This window comes from Canis lupus, chromosome 1 (assembly GCF_003254725.2).
Source record: "Canis lupus dingo isolate Sandy chromosome 1, ASM325472v2, whole genome shotgun sequence".
In the NCBI taxonomy this organism is placed as follows: Eukaryota; Metazoa; Chordata; class Mammalia; order Carnivora; family Canidae; genus Canis; species Canis lupus.
Window position 1 is genome coordinate 90,724,052 of NC_064243.1, and position 27,337 is coordinate 90,751,388.

At 41.7% G+C, this 27,337-nt stretch overlaps 1 long non-coding RNA gene across 1 annotated transcript in view; it reads left to right on the forward strand.

Moving 5' to 3' along the window:
* Nucleotides 1-4,657: 4,657 nt before the first annotated feature.
* LOC118353811 (uncharacterized) overlaps nucleotides 4,658-27,337 on the forward strand; it is a 34,080-nt gene continuing 11,400 nt past the window's right edge. Inside the window, exons 1-3 of the long non-coding RNA XR_004813203.1 lie at nucleotides 4,658-4,787; nucleotides 5,491-5,661; nucleotides 9,204-9,421. This is a non-coding gene — a long non-coding RNA (uncharacterized LOC118353811). The remainder of the gene's footprint in view (nucleotides 4,788-5,490; nucleotides 5,662-9,203; nucleotides 9,422-27,337) is intronic.

Here is a 27,337-nt window from a genome sequence, read left to right on the forward strand (position 1 = left end):
TGCAGGGAGCCTGCTTCTCCCTCTGCCTGTGTCTCTGCCTTTCTCTCTGTGTCTCTCATGTGTAAATAATAATAAAAAAAAATCTTTAAAAGAATAGAGTAGATGGTTGAGTTCCAGACATATGGGAGTAGAAAAGAAAAACTGGATACAGAATCTGCTTCTTGAATCAAACCGTAGGAATTTAACCTTAGCCAGGGTGTTCCGGAAAGCAGAGCCTGAGGCAGAGGCTTGTGCAGCTAACAGGAAAAAGGGTGCTCCCAGGAAGCTAGAGTGAGGGGCAGGGGAGTGGAATAGAGAAGCAAGAGGGCTAGTACAAGCCACTGTGGAGCCAACCACCTCTAAATGTGACTAATTGCCCACTTTCACTGGACCATCCCATCTGAAGCTGAATACAGTCCATCTCGGCACCTTCCATCTTGTGGGGGGACCAAGATAAATGTATTCACCACTTCCTATCTCTCTCAGATCAGAACTGGCCCTGTGGGGGCATAACTCTTCCCCCATAATTCCAGCTATAGATGCCTGGGTGCCAAGCACAGTACTGCAGGGGTCCACATCTGGACGTCGACCAGGAAGCCTTGTTGCTGGAGCCAGGAGGCTCTCAGACAGCACCTGTGTGCAGCTGGTTGGAGCATACGGAGCTGGTCACCTCACAGACATCTGAACCTCTAACAGATGAGGCCAAGAAAGAGCATCTAAAGGGGTATTGAACAGGTGGGGTATATGGTAATCTGCAAGGGTACACTAAAAGGAATTATGAGTGAATTCTTTACAAACATGCTAAGATAGCATCCTTAAATGCATACAAATATTTTATAGAAATGACACAACATAAAATATATAAATAATACATGATTAATAGAATATATAAATAAATATCTGAAAACAGATGTAAATATATAACAAATATATAATACATAAACAGTACATTTGTTATGTATTGTATATGTATCACACCCTGAATCTAAATGAACATTGTCTCTATCAAAGTTCCCATTCCTTCCTTCATCCAGTCATTCATTCCCAGGCATTGGTTGGGTTCCCAGTCTAGCAGCAAACAGAGTAGGTGACCTCCCTGTTCAAGAATGATAACATTTGAAGAAATGTTTGTCAGACTTTTAAAAGTGCCTTAAAGGTTGACACTGAATTCTTTTAATATCTAATCATCCTAATCTTTCCTTTTATGGATCCAGTTGACTTTTCTGGAATTACCAGGAGTGAAAACATTCAGATCAAGAAACACTGGGAAGTCAGCCTGAGTAATAAAGTTATTGGCCAAAACAGAGATGTCAGTATAAAAACATGAGACTAAGTTCCTTGTAGGATTTGGGAGTAGGCTCTTCTAGAAAATGCCAAAATTTTAAAATGGAGTATGTGCATTTTAAAAAGTAGAATGTACCTATATTTTCTGAGACTCGCCTCCTTTTAATGTGAGAAGCATTACTTTGGAAGAGACAGCAAGATAAGTGCTAAGTAGCTTTCTTTGTAATCTTCCCTCCTCTAAGACATATCAGGAAACTATGACAATCCTAAAAAGGCTGACATTCTCCTCACTTAAGAATGAGGATTGAAATAAAAGACATTTCTCCTTCTTGTTCAAAAAATATACGAGCAACTATATAGTCTTCTTCTAAAATGGAGAAGCTCTTGAATTGGAGACTCCAGATGACAGTTTATTATCTTGGCAAGTAAAAAAAATTAACACAAATAATCACTATGACCCCTCACCTAGAACACTCTAAAATGTGAAATGGAGTATAATACCCACTTTACAAAATTATACCCAGTGTACTTTATGCTCATCAATCATTCCTTTGGTCTTTTCCACAAAAATTAGTATGCACTTCAAACTATGCTTGAGGATCTCTAAAATTACATGCCCCTATTCTATAAATGAGGTAACTAAGGCCCAGAGAGGAGATGAATCTTAGCTAAAGCTCTATTAATTAATGAGCATGGATAGTCCATAAGATGAGGGTAGAACTCCTGGATCAGAGATTTTTCTTATATAAAATCCCTCATGGCAGGGGATATTAAAAATAACTTAAACATCTTATGACCTCTTTCCTTCTTTGTCGTATAAGGCCAGGTATGTTTTATAGAGCAATTCAGCTCTGCCTCAGATTTTGCATATATTCATTATTTTATTGCTCAGCCAAACAAAAAAAGCATTCAATTAACCAGGCTCCTTAGACAATAATTTACCAGTCATAAATGTTTTGTCTAGCATAGCATTTGGGGGTCTCACCTTCTATCTGTATACTATTGCCATCCTAAAAGATTCCTGAAACACAGTATTTATGAGAAATATTATCTCAGATGTGGTTTTCTCCATCTCACTACATATCTGCATATATTAAATTTTTATTTTTAAAATATAATATACTTTTCTGAATCATCATTCATCCATTTATTCAACAAATGTGTGTCAAGATCTATTCTAATCAAAATATCATAAAATATCTTTTCCAAATTACAGAATAAAGTTCTACAGCATTGTTTCAAATGGCTGCATGATCTTCCCTTATGTAATTTTACCAAAGTGTATTTAACAGGTTCCCTATTATTAAAGTGTAGCAATCCTGATAGTCTACCACTGGGTGTCTTTGTGGAGGTGATGGTGTCTCTGAAGATTCTTGTCTAATAGATCAAAACATCTATCTTGTATCCTCTAATGTAATTGGACCAAATCTTGAAGAAGAACATGGAACAGCAGTGAGTCCTCACCTTTTTCTGAGAGAAGAATCATAAGCACTCATTCTTTCTTTAGTGAGTCATTCAACCAGAATTTGTCACATCCCTCTTTCAGGTCAAGTGCTGTGATAGAGCTAGCAGTGGAAGGATGAGTAAGGCATGCTGTTTTACTAGGGAGTATCACAGTCAGAGGACAGCCATTTGCTGAAGTTAGACAGTTATTCTCCCACTGAAGCAGAGCAAAGACTAAGCTGACTTTAACACTTCCTGGTCCAGAATATAATTCCAGTGTATGCACCTCACTTCTGCAGAGTTCTTTTGTTCAATGTCAGGATTTGTATTAGTTATCCGTTGCTGCATAATGAATTACCCTAAAACTTAACAGTTTAAAACACTGAACATTTATTATCTCACAGTTTCTGTGGGTCAGGTATGTGGGAGCTGCTTAGCTGATAGTTCAAGGCTCTCTGAAGCTGGGGCTGCATCATCTGAGGGATTGACTGGGATTGGGAAACCCGCTTCCAAGAGGGCTCTCTCACATGGCCACTGGCAGGAAATCTCATTTCCTTTGGGGTTCTTGGCAGGAAATCTCCATTTCTTGCCATGTGGATTTTCCACAGAGCTGCATCATGGCAGCTGGCTTCCCCCAGAGTGAGTTATCAAGAAAGAGCAAGGTGAAATTCATGAGGTCTTCCACGGTCTAGGCTTGGGACTAACATCACTTCTGCTTTAGGTATTGGTCACACACACACCAACTCTAATACAGTATAGGAGGGGTACAACACAATGTTGTGAGTACAAGGAGGCAAGAATCATAGGAACTTATCAGTTGAGGCTTTAGCAATTTAAAAATCCCAGGCAGCCTAAAAACTCAGAAAAATGATAAGAATATTTTATTTTGGTAGCAGATATGAAGGTTGCACAATAGGTACAAATTACCTATTGTTTCATGAGAGAAAATAGAATAACCTATAAAGTAGAGAACTTTGAGATTATTTTCCTACTCTTATCATTTGACCTGTATTTCAGTGTACCTGATGAAGCAAACTTTACAAAAAAGAAATTATACCATCCACTAGACAGATTACCACTTTAAGAAAGGTTTACTTGATTATAGAAAAAGGTTCCTGAGAGGCCCACCTTGATTCATAAATGTAAGGCAGGTAGGTAACCACAGCCCCAGAAAAAAAAAAATGTGTATTTTGTGTGTGTGTTTCCTCAGAGACCTCCTGTCCCAGTATCTCTTGCTGTGTAGAGCTTGGGGAGGGTGGTACCCATATTTCCTAGAGATCCCAAAAGAAATCTGGAGAAGAGACATCAAAACCAAAACCCTTATCCCCAAAAGCGAAGGAAACCTGTCCAGATAGACCAAGTAATTCTGACAAAGCCCCCAAAGTAGGAAGGGCAATGATGCTATAGAGTTGCAGTGCCTCTGAGGGTGGGCTTTTCTATAAGGTTGGTGTGAAGCAGTGTGGGGACTGAGTCTCTGTGCCTGTGAGCTGGTGGCAGTACTGCATGTTACCTGTTCTCTGCCCTCCAGGCGACAAGCTTTTCGTTGGGAAAATGAATTAGAATCAATCAGCGGAGTGTCGAGAACCCTGACCAGTCCTCTGAGTCAATGTAACCCTGGGGAGGAAGATTGCCTCCTGCGGAGAACCCTGATGGGGGCCAACCACATGGTGCCTGAGAATTTCGGCAGAGCACAGATCAGAGATGGCAGGAAGCTAACTTTGTTAACAGAGTTTGAAGCTCTGGATCTAGTCATACCGTGGGCCCAGGACGTGTCATTAAGAATGACTCTCTGATCTGTTTGAGCTGGTTTTCTTTCTTGTTTTTTCTTATGGAACTCAGGTCCACAGATTTGGATGAATTGTGATCCTTGGTTCATGACAACTGTTATCCCAAGCATTCTCTTCTAATTATTTTTAAAATATAATGACTACTCATTATCTTTCACCTCCAACAGGAACTATAACCTAATATCAGTATCACAGATTGAATTGCATCCTCCTACCTTCACATCTTGAAGTCCTTACCACCACTACCTCAGAACATGACCTTATTTGGAAATAGGACCATTCCAGATATAATTCGTAAGTGAAGATGAGGTTATTCGGGTGGGCTCTAATCCTGTGTGGTGTCCTTATAAAAAAGGGGAGACGTTCACCCAGAGGCAGACACACATAGTGGCAAGAGGATGTGAAGGGACGGGGAGAAAACGGCCATCTGCAAGCCAGGGACAGAGCTTCCCTCACAGCCTGCACAGGAACCAGCCTTCATCTTGGACTTCTAGCCTCCAGATCTGTGAGGCTACTGTCTAAGGCTCCTGGTTTGTGGTCCTATGTTACAATAGCCCTGGCAAGCTAACACAATCAGTAACTTGTTTTTACCAACATGCTGTTCCCCATTCCACCCTCCTGCCTTCCCTTTGAATTAACATGACCTAAACTTTGTATTTATCATAACCTACCACTGTCTTTCTTTAGGAGTATTAGCGGCAGTTTTCTTTTTTATTATTTTTATTTTTATTATATATACTTTATAATTTATGCTTTATATATACTTTATGTTTGTACAGGTATATTATATAAAGAATATATATAACATATATACTTTACATGTAAAGCATACATAATGTATGTAATGTATACATATCCATAAATTAATATCTGCACACACACGTAGGGAAATTTAATGGGACATTATGATAGATACTGTGAATAAGGTAACCGTAATCTTACTATCTGAATAATAATCTCGATATCCCTTCCATTCTACCTGTGCTTGCCTCCACAGTGAAGCTAAACTCTGTAGAGTAAAATCGTGTGGTACCAAGACGCAGCCACAGTAACACAATCACAGCTGGGTACTGGCTCCCATGTTCTGCCCAGCTTCTGTCTGTGGATCAAAGTTCCTTTCTTCTTCAGGAGAAGGAATGGGGCTAGGAAGTGACCAGGATTTTCTCAGGTCAGTGGATGGTGAGCTAAGTACGGGAATGTTTCAATGTTGCTGTAAAACAGTACAACTAGACCAAAAAATTATAATTTTGTTAAAACCTCAAAGCAATGCAGTCCTGAATTTTATGCAGTTATATTTTGGACCTCACTAATCCATGTGATGGCTGAGTTCTACTGCATTCACTTCCCCAGCATCTCTTGAGCCTGGGATTGGTATCTGACACAGTTCTGACCAATCAGACCTAAGCCTGAATCTGCCTGAATCTGCCAGGGAGGTTGAGAGAAAGCTTTTGTTCTTCTAAAAAAGGGGCAGATGTGGCTGCTGCCACCTACGCCCTCTCCCTTTTTCTCCCCATCCCCTGCTTTTAATGCAGCCTTGAAAGAGGATTTGCTGCCATAGCTGTGGTGGTCAACTCACCACCAAAGGCAAAAAGATAGGAAAGCTGCCAACGCAGCAGTCCTGATATAACTGAGCCGCTGAACAAAAGCCAGCAGCTGCCTATCCCTAGAATTCAAATTATGCAAGAAAATAAACACTTAAGTCTTCAAGTCACTCTTAGAGCTTCTGTTACTTGCAACCAAAGTCATTACTGATGAGTATAGAGGTGGACTGGATTTCCTGCTGGGGCGGGTGGGCATTAGAGTCTGAGAATTATGTTTTGGAACTCAGCTCGTAGAGAAGAGTTCTGAACATTCAGATCACTAAATATAAAGTCAGACACCTCAGCTGCTTAAAAATGGGTAAACAGAGGCTCAAGGAAGGAAAATGATTTGCTCATGGAGAAATATCTGGCAGGAACTAGCTTTGGATAAAGTACTAATATGTGCCCACATTTTTAAGATTGAAACTGAGGCTGAGAGTGGTAAATATAGACTTCTCCCAATTCCCAGCTCTATAACTTTGATTGTCTTATTCCCAGCTTAGCTTTCTATTCACTGGACTTAGTTTTATCTCAATTTGTCTCCCACTTAGCCAAAAGGATCTCACACAACCTAAGCTGTATATCACTTTCATTACTCTCTCCAGTCATGAAGCAACACTGACATTCCTGGATGAGAACCCTGTGAAACAGCTGTTTCAATTAAGTGCTTCTAGGGTGTTTGGAGAAAATTCTAACTTTTGGTCATCGTTAGATGCTGTGTCTGTGCTCTGACTCCCTGTCCTGTGCTTTTCTTTTTCTTTTCTATTACAAATACTCTTCACCCCATGAGTAAACTCACACTATTCTGGAGTGTATTCTTGGAAAATAATCTGCTGAAAAAGATTACCAAGAAATGGCACTTGGTTGAAAAAAAATGATCTAATCACTAAAAGGATACATCTGGAGTCCTTGGCTTTGTTAGTAGGAGGGGGAAGATAGCATTATTCCTCTCTCTTGGTATAGAGCGTAGCTGTATGTTTTTCTAATTAAGTTCCCATTGAGTGGCCTCAACAAAGCTGCATTCTGTTGTCTCTTAACTTGGTCCCCAAAGTGCTGGAGAAAACTTTATGCTACTAAATTGCCACAACAAAAGTGATGGAAATCATTAATAGCTCTGATAATGCAGACATTAAGGTTTGGATTACTGCTCTGGGATATTGTTTCTAATGAAACAATGGTTTGCTATACTGCAACCATTCACCATATCACAAAGAACAAATTTCTACATGTGGACACTATTGTTGGTACCTACTTTGGGAGTGGAGTTGGCAGTGTTATACCTCAAGAATTTGAAAGTAATGGCATTGTATTACAGACAGAGTACAATGTCTACACGGTGGATTAGAGCCAATATAGGCCAGTTAATAAGGCACGTTAATAAGGGAATGGTTCCATGCCAATAAAACTAAGCTAGTAGGAGAATAAAGATACTAACAGATCCTGAGAAATGCTGTCAATCAAGAGAAGAAATGGTCTGAAATGAAAGTATAGACCAAAAGAGTTACAGTATCAACTGTTAAGTTGCCAAACCAAACATGACCAGGGGAGGAGTCTTGTCCAGTGGGGCTTCAATATCAGGATTTTGCTGGTATATTTCTGTATAGAAATAAAGACATCAAGCTAATTTACCCTATGCCATTTATGTTAAAAATCACCTATCCCCCATTATCCTGATAAGATCCCCAACAGCCAGGATGCCTGGGTGGCTCAGTGGTTGAGTATCGGCCTTTGGCTCAAGTCGTGATCCTGGTGTCCTGGTATTGAGTCCCACAATGGGCTCCCCACAGGGGAGCCTGCTTCTCCTTCTGCCTATGCCTCTGCCTCTCTCTGTGTGTCACTCATGAATAAATAAATAAATAAATTATTTTTTAAAAATCCCCAACAGCTAATTTCTTGATTATCTGGCTGCCCATGGGTATCTTCATACAAGGGAGAGATGTGCTAATATAAATATTAGAGTTCACAGCACAAAAAGACTTCCAAATATAAGTTAATAAATAAAGATTGTAATTTTCTGGTTTTAAATATCAATATCTGCTAGCTTGGCTAGGGTAAGTCTGCCCCTGAACAATGTACCCACTTTCAGTGGATGAAAATCCAGTTTTGTAGCCCTATGATGAGACTGAAGACTGTGACAAACATAATATAGTGGCATCTCCATGTCACATGTCCTCATGTGGCTGGGACCTTGCCAGGTGTCTTCAGTTTAAATTCAATAGATAGGGTCCAGGGGGAACCAAGGTGATAGAGCTGGATCCTGGAGCTCTTATATTTCCTACTCAAGTCTTCAGAAGGCTAACATTCCTGTCTTCATCAAAGCCTTACTCTCAAGTCAGAATGACCCATTGGCAAACACTACAATTTGGCTAGAGCTTACATGAACATCTAGCTCATCTTCTTGAACTCAGTTAAACCATCAACTTGCTTTTGTCAAATACCCACAGAGAAGAAGGATATCTGTCAAGAACCCCCTGAAGACAGATGCCATTTTTGCATTTCAATTTAAAGTGGCCAAATGAGAATCTTTCGATGAAAGTACAAAAACTAGCCAATTTTAAAAATAGAGATTCTTTTATGGAAGCCACTATTCTACTGTTAATTGTGAAAAAAAAAAAAAAAAAAAAGGACTTGTCAGCTTTTGGAAATGGGTCACTTATTGCTCCACATACTGAGGGATAGGAAAGAACAGTGAGAGAGGCAAAGTGGTGTAGAGACAGCTGCAGCATAGGAGCCCCGATGCCCGAGTTTGAGTTTTGGTTCAGTGGCTTCAGAAAGGCATGACTTCTGTCTCCTCTCTTCACTTTACTACCCTCTGTCAAAGCATAGCCCTGACCTATGTGAGATCTAAAATCCCTTCCAGGGCTAACATTCTGTGAGGCCAGGGGGAAAGGGAGGAAACTTCTGCCTAGAAAGGGCACTCGGCTTTTGTCTTTTCTGCTACGTAATTCCTCAAAGCCCCCCAGAAAATTTGCATGTGAGTCATTAGGTGGCTGAGCATCTCATTGGACCAAGCCTCCCTAATTCATACCCCAGCTGTCCCTCCATGCCAGAGTTGGGTTTGCATTCGCGTTATTATGAGATCTGCTGGTAAGGGAAGTAATGACTAATTTGTATTATTTGGGAACTGCAGATCGTGTCACCTTGATGCTTCCCTGAAGCTGCAGGAGTCTCACTTCCAGCTGAAGGTGTCTGCAGGCTTGTCATTCCTGGATGTTGCTATTTATGCTGGTCACCCACTGAGGATGTGGAAACTTCGGGTGCCTGCATGATCACTGAACAGCATGGATCTGGTGATGCTGATGGCTCCTGGGTGAGGACCTGAAGTGGCAGCAGAGGTGCTGGGAAAGGGTAAGAAAATTGAGACATATGTTGAATGTGGGAGGTTAGGATGGACTGTGAAGCCTCAACAGGGATCTCGAGCAGAGATGCCTCATTGACAGAAACTATGGAGTTAAGTGCCTACTCCCTCAGTCGCCCCTGCAGGGTTCACCTGCAAAGTTAATAGCAACATTTTCTGTAGCAATCTTGTTATAAGAAACACACCAACCCCAAACAAGAAATGTGACATCTAAGAAGCTTTGTAGGCAGAGAATTACCAACCATTTACTAACTTATCTTGCTCTATGTGGGCAAATGAAAAATTAAGCCAAGTCCAGGGATCAGCTCATCTTCCAGCAGAGCCATACATTAGAATAATTCATTTTCTTCTCAGCACTTAGAAACTAAAAGAAGGCATTGAAAAGGAGGCCTTGCATGAGACACACACCACCCTGAGGTACAATGCACTTGACCCAAACAAATGCTGCCCTGAATTTGCAGAACATCACATGTATAGATGCACCAACATATGTGCATATATATAAGAAGGATAACACATACTTAAAGAAAAAGCAATCTTCCCAGCATGGAAAGAAATAATTTCTCAGCATGGAGAGTATACAACACTAGGGTAAGAGTCCCTTGCAGAAACATAGATTCTTATAAGGATCAGATAGTAAGTACAACCACCCACCATATTTTAAGTCAAAAATGATTAAGATGATTGGAGTTTGGAGTTCTCCGGGATACTGCAAGCAAGCATTCAGTGGGCCATCTGGTCAGTGGATGCCTTCTGGCCCAAGCTGACTGCACCTAAGTTGATAGGAAATCCTTTTATAGATTTTGCTGCTGTTCTATGTTGTATCAGTTAAGCACCCGTGTTGGTGAGAACATAATATTATGGAAAAGGACATAATGATGACTTACAGATTGAAGGGGGGTGGCTTTCATTCTGGAAGGGATGGTTACTACCCACCGGATTGAAAGTGGATGTGGCAGATGGAAGGAACGGGAATAGGTTCTTGGCCTGCAGGGTTCAATGAATGGACAAAGCTGCCTTGCCAATGAGCCGAATGGCTTCAGATAACTTGGCAGGCCTCTACCAGAGTAATCTCTAAGAGGGCATGGAAAAAATAATAGAGTGCAAATTTTAATTTGGGGGATAATTTTATGTCTAATGAACTTGAAAAAAAGTGATTGAGTAATGGACATCAGCCCTTTTTAGTATTTTATACATGCATCATTTTTTGACAAAATATACAAACCTTATCAACGTTTCCTACAAAGGCATTTGAGGAGAAAAAAAATGTTTCCTTCTGTCACTTCAAACTTCAGGAAGCACAACTCCACTCACGATACTTTGTTTTGTTTTAATATGGCCATGTCAGTATAGACTTGCTCTTTTTAAAGTGCATACTTGGGCTTCGCCTATCTCTAATTATATGTTATGAATCATTATGATGCTTATTTGGATTTTTTCTAATCTAGCAAATGACAGTTCCGGAGCCCAGTACTCTCAGAAGCCTATCATAAATATCTGTTGCATTAACTATACTCTTTTTGCCCGCCCATATTAAAACTCAGTATTTTGAATCACTGTCTCAAGTGTGGTCCTCAGATAGGATAAAAGATGTAGGAATGTAAAGGAGGTTTCCAATCTCATTCCAGGAGGAAAAGTGCATTCCATTCTCCAGAAATACTGAGTATTTTATAGATGGAGGCATTGCAGATTATCTAACCAGACTCCTTCATCCTATAGATGAAGACAAGCTCAGTTATAAGATACGTAAGTAGGGATGTTTCATCAGACTACCCTCCTTCCATAATGCAGTGTTCTTTAAAAAACAAAACAAAACAAAAAAGTCTTTTTTCAAAATAATACTTGTAACATTAAAAATAGTATAGAATAAAAATTAATAAGTATTAACAAAATATAATAGAATACCCATTCCATCCTTGCCTGGCCCCGGTTCTGTTACTGAGAAGACCATTTCTCTAAATGCGTAATTCTAAATAGTAGTAAGTAACTGGATTCCTTGATTTATTGATTTTAGCGATTTTTCATTGACTTCTTCATTAAGAAAGATAAGGATTTAGCTCACTTCAAATACCCTTTTTGCACAGATAAATTTTATAATATTGTTACCACTGCTTCCAGTAGTACTTTGTAGCATTAAATGATGTGCTAGGACATTGTAGGTCATATTTCATTAATTTTATCCAGTGTTTCTTGATTCTCTATGCGTAAGATAAGGATATCTCTGCCTGAATCTCTGCCCTTCCAAAGCCCAATTCCTGTCCTCAGATCCTTAAATTTGCATTACAGTCTATAGCCATAATTATAATAAGTCTTTATTTTTTTTTGATAGATTGATTTTTAGAGCTGAAATGAACAGTGTTGATTATTACTTGCCCACATAAAGCCAAGTATGTTCTAAGGTTACAATGCCTTTCTCTGTGAGGCTGAGATGACCACTGTACCCACCAAGAGGATGATCCTAGAATCTAGGTCAAATGGAAAAAGTAGACTCATCTACTTCATCAGTCTCAAAATCATGCTACCTTTTAGTTTGCTTCATATTTTGACCATGACTTTCCTATTAGGATTTTATTTCTCCTGGTGTTAGTTATCATATTTTCTTCAGAGAAGTGGTGCAAGATTTCTTTTTTTTTTTTTTTTTTTTTTTTTTTTGGTGCATGATTTCTTTATCATGTTTTTCAGACTTTCCTTTTTTTTTTTTTTTTTTCAAGATTTTATTTGAGAGAGAGAGAGAATGTATGTGTGCATATACATGAGCCAGGGAGGAACAGAGGCAGAGGGACAGGGAAGGAATCCCAAGCCAGCTCTGCATGAGCAGAAGCCTGACGTGAGGTTTTACCCTGTGACCCAAGAGACCATGACATGAGCCAAAACCAAGAGACTGACTCTCAATGGACTGAGCCACCCAGGAGCCCCAGACTTTCCTTTCTAATGCCTTGAAATCATTCCATTCTTCTTCTTGGAGACATTCTTAGAGTTTGTTGACTTCCTAATATAAAATAAATCAGTTGCTTTCAAATCCTATCTAAATGTCTCAGCCTATGATTTCATTTCATTGGACTCTGTATCATTCAATGCCCAGGGCAAAAAAACAGAAACTACTCTAGATAATTAACACAGGGGGAGATGAATTAGACCTTGAGATAGTTCATTACTAAAGTGTTGTAAAGACTGGAAGAGCAAAAGAGAAAAGATGCTGTTACACGGGAACAGTGACTCCAGTAAGCCTCTAACCACCACCCTTGCTGGAACTCCTGAGACCATAGTCTTTTCTGCCACCAAGGAGAAGCTTACAAGCTTCCAGCCCCTTGATGCTCCAGGAACACATGCTCCATGAGTGTTGTTGGAAGTTCTACCAATGGACTGGTGCTATTGTGTTGCAGATACTGAAACATAGTCAAAAGTACTTCTACCTCCCTCCTACTTCCTAATTTCATTCGAAATTTGACCATTGGCCAAAAAAAAAAGTAAAACAGAACCAGCTGGCAATGGAGTTTCAAAAAGATAGTTTCAGACTGTCAGAGCTAGAAGTAGAGAGGAGAGTACAGAAGACTATTGTGGAGCTGAGTGCCAACAGACAGTATCTGAAACAGACTTTTGGATTAGTTCTATCATTTTTATGGCTTATATTTTCCACATTCTTATTTATTTTTTTTTTAAAATAAAACCTCTAATCCCTCAACTAATTCTTCAGAAGATATGACCACATGGTAAACATTTCTGAATCTTTGCATATTGGAAATATCTGGATTTTGTCTTCACATTTGATTGATAGGTTAAGTACAGAATTCTTGGTTTGAAATAGTTTTCACTTAAAATTGAAAGGCCTGGCTCTGTTGTCTTCTAGAATTCTTTATACCTCTTGAGAGGTCCATTACAAGGCTGGTTTTTATTCCAGAGTTTTTAACTGCTCTTCTCTCTGGAAAAAAAAACAAAGCAAACAAACAAACAAAAAAACATAGCCTTGAAATCAATTCTTCCTCAAACTCTATCCTAAGTATATTCCCTTCTCCCACCCTAGACAGTTCTGCCGTCACCTTAGAATAGACCCACTAAGACTTTCAACTGGGTTATTGCAATATGGCCTCCCCAACTGCTCTGTTTCCACTCTTGGCTCCACCTCCCCAAACTATTACCCACAGAAAGCCAGAGTTATCTTTTTAAAATGTAAGTCAGCTAATGTTATCCTTCTAATTAGAATAATTCAGCAGCTTCTTTTATCTTCCTGTTAACTTCTGCATAACAAATCAACCCAAAAACTCAGTGGCCACAAAAAACAAATATCTGGATTTCCTTTGCACTTTTGTGAGTCAATGGGAAGTACTTCTGGCCTGGCTGAGTTTATGTAAAGCTGAATATACAAAGATAGTCTCGCTCAGATGTCTGGCAGTTGGTAGACTAATTGGTCTCAAGGTTGCAGGGGTGGCACCTAAGTTGAGCAGCTTATCATTTATCTGCATGGCATCGAATCCTCTAATACACTAGCTTCCCTCCTTCACATGGCAGTCTCAGGGCTCCCTCAGCATTGAAAGAGAACATGACCCAGTGTGCAAGTACTCTTCCAGTTTCTGCTGGCATCATATTTACTAAGGTCTTCTACCTAAAGCAGATCACCTAGCCAAAGACTAATAGGTTAAAGAAAAACCTATTTTTGTCCATATAGATCTAAGAGATCACATGAAATCCAATGCATAAAGCATCATCTATCAACAGATGGGTTCTTTAGTAGAGATCTTTCCAGAAAAGTCTAAACTTCACTTGAATAATCTGTCACTGTGTGTCTACTATGTACCAAGGGCTGAAGATACAAACCTCCCAAAGACATAGTCTCTATTTTAAAGAGGCCACTGGAATGAAGCAGCCACACACAGTTAATTGAGATTAAGATAATTGAAGGAACCTACCTAAAGAGAACAAGACAAATGTGCCAATTGAGAGAGCCTACGGTGTCACATTTTCTAAGAACTGACAAACCAAATTTATACAAACCCTGGCAAAATATCTGAATCTCAAATATAAAGAAAAAAATTCTTTAACTATAAGGGAAATAAAATATAGGAATCATCAAAGGGGAAAGATATCACGTTGACCTCACATTTTTCTGAAACATATGTAGGAATTCATGGGAGCATGAAAAGGTTGTGACCTACACATTTTTTCCCAAATGATTTCTGTCTTTAAAGAAGAAAAGTCCTCAGATTTACAAGGACTTTCCTTTAAAAAAAATTGCTTGGGTATGCACTTCACTTAATGGAGAAATGAAGTCATATTAGGAATTCTAGAATGGAGAATTTAGGTTATAAAAAGGCTTGAAGGTCATCCCTTCCCATTTAGCCTATAAACTCAAGAATCCATTTGGATTGTATTCATGTGTTGTGAGGTGGAGCCTGCAGCCTGCAGCAAGGGTGTGGCCTTGTATTCAATTGTTCTTTATTTCTGTTTCTGCTTTTTTCCCAGGAAGATGAAATATTTTTATTATCCATATTCATCTCTGGGGACCCGGACCCTCTTTAATTTGTGGTTCTTCCATTTCAACAGGTGACCCCTAAGGTCTTTCTGGGAGTTGTGCCCATTCCTGCATTCCGGAAAGAGAAAAGATGTCCCGCTGGGAGGATTGTATGGGTGGTGCCTGGGAGTCACCTACATCACTTTTCCCCACCTCCCTATAGGCCAAATCTGTCATTTGGACACACTTAGTTGCAAGAGAAGCTGGGACATGCAGTCTAGTTGTGCTCCCATCGTGTAGAAAAATGAGTGCTGGCTAACACATCAAAGTCTTGGCCACAATCTGCTCCTCTGGTTACTAAATAGCCATTTACTCTGATTCTCACACACAGAACACATTTGCCCTTCCCCAGAGACAACTTGGAAGACAATTCAGAAGTTCCAGCTCGCCCAGCACCCGTCTCAAAGCCCTACATTTCCAGAGGAAGCACAGTCCATACCATCTGTCCAGATGTGGCTCCTTGTGGTCCAATAGACTTTAAATTAAAAAGCAAGTAACTTTCCATGCATCTTATCCCAATATACCCATCCACTCAGTTCTGGGAGAGGGAGAGGATAAAAGTAATATGAATTCCCAAGCAGGCAGTGGAGAGATAGGGCCACATGCCGCAAACTCTGGTATCTGGCAACACCGTGATCCTGCCAGGCTGGCATTCTGAGGTTGTCTGCCCTAGCCAAGAGAGCTGGCTTTGTTTAAACCCTGTTTTTCCTCTCGGGGAGCAGCTCTCGCTCATGGTTCCTGGCCTCTGGTTCTGCCTCTTGAGAAATTCCTTATTGTCCATTTTCAAAGTTACTAAGTGAAGAAAAAAGAAAGCCTCCCTGGGAGCTGTACAGTTTTCACAGCACACTTCAAGCCATTATAAATTTGGGGGCCTGAAAGTTGTTTTAAGCCTCAAATAGTTAGAGGGATTTTCATTCCAGGCTTGTGGTTTGGTTGGCAATCCCCATGCCCTAAAAGACATAGTCGCTTCTGGCATATTTGCCTTCATTTAGTTCCATGTATCACTAGCTATACCCAAAGTTCTTTCCTAAGCATTTCTGTCAGGCCTAACTTATTGCTTTGCATTGTTTCCACCCCTACTCTACCACACCCCAACACCCCCCCGCCATGCCTTTCTCACCTCAGGGATGACTTTCTTGAAGCTTTCTAGAATTCTGATGCATCTGGTAAGGCCATGCCCTCTGCTGGCGTGCACCACAGAGCTGAACATGACTGGGCCTTTGTGCACAAATCCTGTTCCATGCTTGTCTCTTTCTATGCGGGGCTTAAGAGCAAACAGTTTTTCCAATCTTTGGTGCTCTAAATTTCTGGGCTCTGTAATCCATTTCATCCCACTAGCAAACTTGTCAATTCTATCCTGAGGTTATCTCCTTTTTTCTTGTAATAGCCAAATATCTGTAGCATAAAGTTTACCATCTTATTTGTCAATGGACCATTCTTTGATTCTTGGGCAACCACCACCACCACCCACATGATCCTTGTCATCTTCCCCAGCTAAAACTCCATCCCATTCAACACTCACTCTCCACTTTCCTCCCAGCCCTTGGCAACGACCATTTACTTTCTGTAAACCAGTCTGATGGCTCCAGGTCCCTCATACATGCAGAATCATACAGTATTTGTCCTTTTATGTCTGGCTCATGTCATATAGCATAATGTCTTCAAGCTTCATGTTATGTCATGTGTCAAAAGTCCTTTCCTTTTTGAGGATGACTGGTGTTCCATTATATGCATAGACCATCCTTTGCTTATCCATTCATCCAGGATTTTCTTTTTTTGCAATAATTTGCTAAAAGTAGAAAATAAAAGCCAACAAATTCCACCACTCTGGTTTGGGCAACCACTTCCCCTCAAGTCAGTCTCAATAACTCCTAGTCTGTCTTCTAGGCCACCATAGAAAACAGTTTTACCCAGTGTTTTGTCACTCTATAAAATATCTTTTCTTCAGCCTCCAATATCTGTTTCTTCACCACCCTGTTCTGACCTCTACATCAGTGCCCCATGTGTCACTGTTATTTATAACTCAGCATCCCACTAAACAGTATTACGTATTTTATTTAAAGAACTCTGGTAAAAAAAAAAAAAAAAAAAAAAAAAAAGAACTCTGGTAGTTGTAATTGATAAATCCTGAATATCAATGGCTATCTATAAAGTTTGTGTTTCCCCAAAAGCAGAAGCCATCAAGGACCTGCGGGATGGGGGTTCACATGCAAAGTGATCATAGGAGGCAAGAATGGAGGAATAAGCAGAGTAAGGGAGGGAAGGAGAACATCATATAAAATGTGTTCTCTGCTGTGGGCTCAGCTCTGGAGTGAAGTGTGAGGCCTCTGCTGTGGGCTCAGCTCTGGAATGCAGTGTAAGGATAGTAGGTAAAGTGGATTATTTTTTAAATTTTTATTTTAATTAAGTTAATTAACATATAATGTATTATTGTTTCTAGAAGTAGAGTTCAGTGAATCATCGTCTTATATAACACCCAGTGTTCGTGACATCATGTGCCCTCCTTAATGCCCATCACCCAGTTACCTCATTCCCAAAACCCCCACCCCTCCAGTGACCCTAAGTTTGTTTCCTGTGATTAAAAGTCTCATATGGTTTGTCTCCCTCTCCGATTTTGTCTTATTTTATTTTTTCCTCTCTTCCCCTACGATCTTCTGTTTTGTTTCTTAAATTCCACATATGAGTGAGATCATATGATTATTGTATTTCTCTGATTGGCTTATTTCGCTTAGCACAATATCCTCTAGTTCCATCCACATCATTCCATATGGCAAGATTTCATTTTTTTTAAAAGATTTTATTTATTTATTCGTGAGAGACACAGAGAAAGGCAGAGACATAGGCAGAGGGAGGAAAAGCAGGCTTCATGCAAGGAACCCGATGCAGAACTCAATCCCAGGACTCCAGGATTATGCCCTGAGCCAAAGGCAGATGCTCAACCCCTGAGCCACCCAGGCTCCCCCAAGATGTCTCTTTTTTTTATGTGTGAGTAGTATTCCAGTGTGTGTGTGTGTGTGTGTGTGTGTGTGTGTGTGTGTACCTCTGGAAAACAGTTTGGAGATTCCTCAAAAAGTTGAAAATAGAGCTATCCTATGAGCCAGCAATTGCACTACTGGGTATTTACTTCAAGGATATATAAGAAAGGGGCTATTTTACATGAGGTTATTCATTGAAGGTGCCTCTGTAGAGTAAAATTTGGACAGAGACCAGAAGAGGTCACATGTGAGAGATGAATGTTGAGAAGGAGTGGACTATGAAAGAGCAAGGGCATGACAGTGAGGTGAGCGTGCAGGTCACTTTGTCACAAATGACAGCATTTCCTTCTTTTCTGAAGGCTAAATAATGTTCTACTGTATATATACAAATATATAGAACATATATATTCGTTTATCTGTTGAACACACATATACAAATATATATATGCATGTATATTTACATATATATTTAGATTTTATTTATTTATTCATGAGAGACACACAGAGAGAGGCAGAGACATAGGCAGAAGAAAAAGCAGGCTCCCTGTAGGGAGCCTGATACAGGACTAGATCCCAGGACCCCAGGATCACAACCTGAGCCGAAGGCAGACACTCAACCACTGAGCCACACAGGCACCCCACAAATATATATTTATATATATATACACATATATAATCATTCATCAGTTGATGGACACACATACATATGCAAATATATATATATATATATATATATATATATATACACATACATTGGTTGATGGACACTTAGATTGTTTCCATATCTTGGCTACTGTGAATAATGCTGCAGTGAATGTGGAGTGCAAATATATCTTCAAGATAGCAATTTTATTTCCTTTGAGTAAATACTCAGAAGTCAGCCTGCTGGATCATATGGGATTTCTATTTTTCATTTTTTGAGGGGTCTGCATACTGCTTCCCATGATGGCTATGCCAATTTACATTCCCCACCAGTAGGGCACAAGGGTTCCCTTTTATCTCCCATCCTTGCCACACATAGTATCTCTTGACTTTTTGATAATATTAATCCTAACATGTATGAAGTGATACCTCACTGTGGTTTCGATTTCTACTTCCCTGACAATGAATGATGTTGAGCATCTTTTCATCTATCTGTTGGTCACTTATTGATCTTCTTTGGAAAAATATCTGTTCAAGTCTTTTGCCCATTTTTAAAATCTGGTTACTCATGTTTTTGCAAGTAAGTTGCACAAATTCCTTATATATCTGGGATATCAAACCCCTTATCAGATATTTGAGACAACCTGGATGGACTTGAAGGACATGGTGCTAAGTGAAATGAGCCGGACACAGAAAGACAAATATCGATGATCTCACAGAAGTGTGGAATCTTAAAACAAACAAACTCTTTGAAAAAATCAAACTCATAGTAACAGAGAATAGAATTGTGGTTACTGGCAGCTAGACATAAGGAAAAAGGGGAGATACTGATCAAAGGGCACAGACTTTCCTTGAAAGATAAGTTTTGGAGACCTAACCCACAATATCATAACTAAAGTTAATGATACTGTAACACATAAGAGTAGAGTTCAGGTGTTCTCCCTACACCCAAATGAGAAAATGATAACCATGGGAGGTGATGAATGTGTTTATTATGCATTTCAAAGTGTATATATAAATCAAAATATCACATGGTACACTTTAAATGTTTATAAATGTATACAATTTCTATTTGTCAAAACAAAGAGAGAGCATGTGGGATAGACTTGATGATTAGCAAGAGGCCATGATGGCTGGAGCTCAGTGAGTGAGGGGGAAGTGTAGACACGTGTAATCAGAGGGACAGCGGGGATTGGAGGCCACAATAGGAATTTTGGATTATATTCCAAACATAAGGGGATGCCACTGAATGGTTTTGAAGAAGGGATTGTTTGATATGATTCACATTTTGAATGGTTCATTCTGTGCATCTGGAGAATATTGGTAACCTCTTGGTTACAACTTTTGGAGTAGTTTTTGTTTTCTTTGTGTTTCTGTTTTAATAATAAGCATATTTCAGTTTTACAAGCAAAAACAAGGCATAAAAAGACATTTGTATTAGTTATTTATTGCTGCATGAAAAATTACCGTAACATTTAGGAGCTGAAAACCACAAATGTTTATTGTCTCACAGTTTCTGTGGGTTAGGAGTCATGGGGCAGCTTAGTTGAGTGCCTCTGGCTAGGAGTCTCCCAAAAGATGGGGTCAATGTGACTGTAGTGCCGCAGTCAGTCTCTGGCTTGACTAGAAGATCTGCATCCAGACTCCGTCAAATGGCTGTTGGCCAGCCTCAGATCCTTACCAGCTTGATGACTGGAGACATCAGTTCTTCAACAAAAGGGCAACTTTCTTTCTTTAGAGTGAGAATATCCCAAGAAGGAGAGAAAACAAGAGAGAGTCCTTAAGACAGAAGCCAAAGCCTTTTTAGAAGCCAAAGCCTTTTTATAACCTAATCTCAGAAGTGATGTCCCATCATTTCTGCCATATTCCAATTATTAGGAGTCACTAGATCTCTCTAGCACACCAGAATATCTCTCACTAGCATACCATCAAGGAGGAGAGGATGAATACTGCAAGGGCATGAACATTGGGGGGCCATCTTGGAGGTGCTACCACAATAGCCATTTCTCCCAAACTCCCTATTTTCAGAAGCAGAAACCCCCCTGAATTATAAACCTAGACTCTACTACTCACCTTGGGCCCCTCAGAGGATGGTTGTGACGGTATGTCTGAAAGGGCTTTGGAAACTACCCAGCACAAGAAAAATGTGGGAGCTTATTTTGCTTTTCTCATGGACACAGTCCTTTGGTGTTCATTCCAGATCTGGTCTGCATTCTTCCCATTCCCTTGAATTAATGATTTGTCTCTCATGCATGGGTAATTTTTCTTGGTTTGTTTGTTTGTTTGTTTGTTTGTTTGTTTGTTTAAAGTGAAAGCCTTCCTGTTTGCACAGAGAAATAACACCAGGAAGAAAACAGAGTGCCAGCTCCTCCAGATTCAGGAAGAGCTTTCTTTGTAATTGTTTACATCCCAGTAACCGAAGTTCTGATAACCCGGTCCCCAAAGACCTGCACATCTAGCAGAGATGAGGGCAAGGGCAACAGAATGGGTACGTTGTGCAGGAAGGGGTCAGTATTCGAGACTTGTCTTACATCATTGCACACTTATCCAAATGTGATTATAAGATCCTCCAAGGTAGAGACCTTCATTGTCTCATAACTCTGGATTCAAGCTCCACCATTAAATAGTTCCCTGGGGAAAATGCTCATCTATGAAAGGAACTGGGTAAAAAAAAAAAAAGCAGCAGTGACAAAACAACCTTAAAATTCAACCTTGCCAACATTATGTCATGCTACTCCACAAAAAAAGAAAAAAAAATACTTCCTCAGAAGATAGCTTCTGTTTCAAGACACAAACATCCAACTCTGGGCCATTTACAGCCTCTTTGTGATGGACTATTTCACCCTGGCTTCCATTTCTGGGCCCTCCTCCTACCGCAAGTGACTTCTCCTTCATCTTCAGCCTCCTCTTCAAGTACTACCATTTTACTCTTCTACCTACTTCCATCTGAGTTCTCTGAGACAGAAATTCATTCATACTCAAGCACTACCGCAGCCCAGTATCTGCACAGACACCATCTCTCCCCTGGTCTGATTACATTACGGAAGTCTTTTCCATCAGTTGGAAGAAATCTTAGGGAGCAGCAGGCGGCCATTGGGAGCATGGAAGAAAGGGAGCCCTCAAATCACAATAGATCTATTTGTTTGAGCCTAAAATTAAGCAAGATTCAGTCTCTTTAGGGTGAATGAATTAGAAGGGAGGTGTCAGAATGGACTGTCCATTATCTGAATCTCTTGTGAATACATTAGCATTAATTAATACATACATGAATATGTTTTACATTAATTTGTGTTGTTGAAATATGAAATATATGTGGGCCAGCCATCTGCCTGAGGGCATGCAGGAAGCGTTCCCAGAATTCGCTCAGTGGCCACGAACTAAAGAGTTCGCCTCTATGTTCTCTGTCCATGGTTAGACGAGAGATGTTTCGGCTCCTCACACAATTAGGTAAAGACTTGTTTACAGGAAAGAAGATGAAGACAGGAAGATGCTGGCATCAGTAAGCATTCTATTTAGATCCATGGCAAATGACACCCACTCTAAATGTCTGGTGGTTAAGCTCTGCTGGGCATTGACTCTCTGACTGTATTCAGAGAAGCTAGAGGGGAGAAGAGGCTAGAGGTCATTGATCCATTATGAGTCTCAGATACCTGACACACGTTATTTTATTTAACCCTCCACTAGGGGCCTCCAGGTGGGTGAGTCAGTCCCGCTGAAGGGAGGAGCGAGGCCCAGAGAACTCAGACTATCCAAGGTCAGAGAACCAGGATCAGTGTTCACTTCCACCTCAGTCCAGAAACCGCTCTTAGAGACTGTGAATCAGCCCTCACTTGGAGAGACCCAGAGGCTGAACAGGCCGAGTCCTCAGGAGTCCCTTCCTGGAGCGAGAGGCCAAGGAGAGAGAAGAAAAGAAAGGGGGCAGAAAGGGGAAGCTAGAGGAGAAATGTGAGAAGGAGAAAACAAAGAAAACAAGCTTCAGGAAAGGAATGGGGAAAAGAAGTGACCACAAAATAGAGGGGAAATTGCTTTCATTCAAGAGTGAAACTCAAAGATATTAAGAGTCCTATGGCTGAGCAAAAAGGAGTCCTGTTTTTTGTTAACTATCGACAGGTGTGCTGACGACTGCCGGGGAGATGGGACTGGTGTTTGTTCCGTGCCTTCTGTCGGGACCTCTGCTAGCCCATGAGTGTGGAGAAAGTGAGAAGCAGATGTCTTGTCTCGCTGGAGGCAACTCATAAGCACAAGGCTTGGTGAATGGGCTCTACCTTCAGTCCTCCCTCCCTCCTTCCCTTCTTTCCTCCCTCCCTCCTTCCCTCCTTCCCTCCTCTGGGGAGCAACCTGCAGACCTGTGCAGGGTGGTTCTGCCTGCTGTGTGGTAGTTCCTTGATGTACATTATCACAATATTGCAATACAACACTTATTCCCATACTGAGAATCTGAAGCCCAAAGGAATTAAATCTCACACTACACAGACTTAGACACACACGCACACACACACATCAATATCCCAAAGTCACACAGAGAGTGAATTCACTAAAATAGTGTTGATTGTAATTTAAAAGCTCAATAAATCACAAAGTAGTTTAATAGCCAGTGTGAGCATCAGGTTAGGGTTGATCCGGGGACAGACTGCTTTTCCTGCAGCGCTCTCACCTATGTTCTCTGGGTGCCAGCTTCCTCATCACACCTCAGCAGCTGCAAAATGCACAGCTCCGTACCGCGCTACTTCGAGTGTATCTCCTAGGAGTTCTCGCAGCATGAAAAGCAACCTCCCTTTCCAGGAATTCCTAGCAAATGTCTCTTTCATTCTCAGTGGTCCAAATTGGATCACGTGTTTATTTACAAACCAGTACTTGTGGGCCAGTGGATAGGATTAGGCTGGTAACATAAGCCTGATGTGTATACCTACTCTCTCTAGAACCTGGTGGGGCATCAGCTTCTCCAAAAGGTCTAACTGCTGACTAAATAGGCCAGACAAAAATCAGATTACCAAAAGAAGGAATGGATGGGAACTTGGGAGGGCACCCGGATGCCTACCAAGCACGTATGATAGATGCTATGATACCACTTCATTATTTCCACCCCTTTCCTGTCTCCATGGGGGGAGTATATTTTCTGATCCCCACTGAACCCGGGCTTAACTTAGCATGTGACTCATCCTTTCCTGCCCTGGACATGGAGCATGGTCCCATGAGTTGTGCTGGCCATGGAGTGTCAGCATACGTGACACAAGCACGGCTGGATCTCTCCTCTTGCACACCTGCCATCACCGTATGAACATAAACCAGGTAGTCCACTGATCCAGGAGGATGACAGACACGTGGAGTGGACCAGGCCGTGAGCAAGAATGAGTCCTGATGGCGTTAAGCTGTCGAGTCTCAGAGTGCTGTCATAGGTAGCATGACCGTGGCCCTACCTGACTGAGGGCAACTGAGTCAGGCCTGGCGTGCACCGTTCTCTCACGTGGCAGCACAGAGCATCGCTCTGCCCGTCTTTTCTTGCCCTCCCGGCTGCAATCCGGCCTGGGCCTCCGCCGAAAGTGAAGGCTGCAGCTTTCTTCCCCGTTTTCAAGTTCCCCAAAGCATCAGAGAGTCAGCAGCCCCCTTCGGAAGATCTTTCTAGAAGGCTAGCTACCTATGACACCACGTTAGCCGGTCAGCCTCGCAGGCCGAACCAAGCAGCCGTCACTTCCCGATCCTGCCAAGTGAAACCTCGCAATATTGAAATGGCTGCACCTCACACTGTCATGTGATTTCTGTATCATAGGAATTTTAGAAACAGATGGTGAGCACAGACGACAGTGACGGCTGTACGACGCGTTTGGGGCAAAGGGGAACGAGTGAGCAAGGGCGAGGAGCAGGCAGGGTCTGGAGGAGCCCCGGAAGAGGGGGGCATTGCAGGGAGCTTGTCTGAAAATGTGACCACAGGCTGCAAGAAGTTGAGAAGCAGAAACACCTGGCAGCCAGTCGCAGAGGCGAAGGGAAGAGGCAGAAAGAGATGTTTTGCTTCCAAAGCAAGGAGTATCCATTTAAACAGTTTTTTTTTTTTTTTTAAATCACACCAGAAAAATAGGCAGCAAAAATAATCAATTCACCTGAGCCCAACCTTTGGGCGGGTGGATGTGTTGCTTGAGGAAACACACAGCATCAAGAGGAGTTGGAGGTTCAGCGAATGTACGGGAACCAGGTTGGGATGAATGATCCCGTACACCCCACATTCCCCCAGCCACCAGCGCCCTGCTCCCCAGAAGCCCCCTTGCATTTTAAGGTGGGGGGTGGGCGATTTCTATGGACGTCTCAGATGGCTGATCTCCTAATTCTATCATGAAATGTATTTCCCCTGGAGTTGGCATTTATCGCTGGATCCTGGCTCAGCTCCTGAAATGTTGCATCTGCACCACTAAACTGAGGTTACGTGTAGTTCATTAATATGCAAGAGGGGCCGTGAAATCATCCCTGTTTCTGACAGGAGTTCCTACACGTCTTTCTGGAATGCTTCATTTCTGAAGTGGTCTGGCACCAAGACTTTCCTTGTCTTGTTTTAATCAGCTCCATCTTGTCACTACACAAAGAGTTAAAAAAAAAAAAAAAAAGCTTTCTGAAATTCTCAAGGAAGATGCAATGCATCCTTCTTTCTCTTTCTTTCCTTCCTCTCTCTCTCTTTTTTGTCATTCCCCCACCCACCCACCCATAAACACATCAAAGTAAGAAGTGACATGCAGTGCCCTGGAGCTCTTAGCAACATGCTTTTAGGTTTGGGAAAATTTCATTTCCTACCTTATGATGATTACATGAGGAAAGATGAAATGCTCGCTTTGAGGTTTATTTGAGAAAGAGATGTAATAAATGTTGTGGCTTCCCACTGAATGGAACAAATCCATTCTGGTCATGTGGGGGACATTAAAAATTACATATGTGTGTGCGCATACACAGGCTGTGTGACTTCAGTGGCATTTGTGGTCCTAGATTCTGAGAAAGGAGACCTCGGATGGCTTCTTTCAGAAAATGCTGAATAAAGTTTTTCATTTTATCCAGCTCTGAATGCATTTGATTCCAAATGAAAATGAGTTCCCACCCTGTTGGAGCTACAGCCGTCTCCTTTAAACCAATCCCCAAACACACACACACACACACACACACACACACGAGTGCATGTGAACACACATAAGCATGCACACACATGCATGTATAACTCACAAAGGACTGCAAGATTCACACGGATTAACAGAGTTTAGATTCCCCTAGGCTAAAACCCACAAGTGTGCTGCCTGTTGAAGAATTAATTCAGCATCCCTTTTCCAGAGAGTTCGTTTTTTTTCCAAACCCTAGAGCAGGGCTGAGAACATTTGTGTTTTGTTCTGGCTACCACGTTTTTCTTTCCTCTTTTCTTTTTTTCCTTCTCAGTGTGTGTTTGCTTTGCTTCGGGAACTTCTCTATTAGCGGGGAGCTGAATGGAAAGTGATAAGCTCCTCTTGCCCAGGAAACAGAGCCAGCACACAGGGGGATCTGCCCATGGTTTCAGACCTAGGCTCCTTGGGAGGAATGGATGCTGGAAAGAAATCGAGTATTCACCGAGCGAACCGTCTCCCCGCACCCAGAAGCTTGCAGTCCCGGCTCCGTTCAAAGCTCTCCCCCCACACTCGCCGCTCTTTGTTCAGCCCACAGCTGGACCACACAGGTTGTAAGATGCAGGATTTGCGCAGGCTTCGCTCATCCCCATCGGCTCGGGCAGGCCACCCTCCAGATCAGCCGATCAGCAACCACCCCCAGGGGCCCGTTCTTCAGCCTCTCCTGATGGGGGAACCGTTCGGGTTTGGAGCAGCACGGCGAGATTTTTGCTTTGGGCTGCAGAAACAGGAAAGATCCTGATCCCGTCTCATCAATGATCTCCACCCCAGCTATTCAGTAATGAGTAATCTGTTTACTCTCCCTCTCAAGGAAATAAGAAATCGCTTTGATTGAATGCTCTGGGCTCCCAGATGGATTCCTGCCCTTATTCCGATCAGCTCTGTATTTAAAGGGAGATGACAACCTGTAACCACGTTTAAGTATTTAATCTTTAAAAGTTTTCTCAGTGAAGTCCCACACGCCCTCCGAGGCAGGTGCTGTTAGGACTCCTCCTTTACAAAGGAGGGATATACAATTCGCCTTTTGAGTCTTTACAGTTCCCCCAAGGGCATGAATGGAGAGAGTGGAGATTCACAGCCCGGGCCCAGGACTCCAGAGCCGGTGAGCTGGACTGCTCGCCATGGGGTGGGAGATTCGAGGGGTCCCCTGGTCTTCTGTTCCCCTCTTGAGCACTGGCACTGTAATTCCTGTTTGCAGATTCATTGCTGCCAGGGTTGTGAGCCCCTTGAATTTCCCATAAAACATTTGTTCCCCAGAGTCTGACTCCTTGAGAGGGCTCCATAAACATTTGTCGAGTGAATTAAAAAAATAAAGTAACCAGGAGGCACAGAATGTCAGAGCACTTGAAGGAAGATGAGCAGAGAATGAGATTCAAGAGAGGAGAGAATCAAGCCTCTGGTATGAAAACAAGAGATGGCAAGAGGCAGGGGTAAATGAAAGAAAGAGAAAGATTTGTCTTGATGCGCTTTGCCACTGCTGTTGGGCACGTCTGCGTGAAGGGCGTGGGCAGGGAGAGCGTGTTGTCTGTTGGCCTTCCTGGTGAAGTAGAAAGGGCCGCGGGTTGGGGATCAAGACACAGGCTTATGGTTCTGGGTGTCCTCCTCACTAGCTGCCTAGGGTGCCTGTCCTCTTTGGGCTTCAGGATCTCAGTCTGT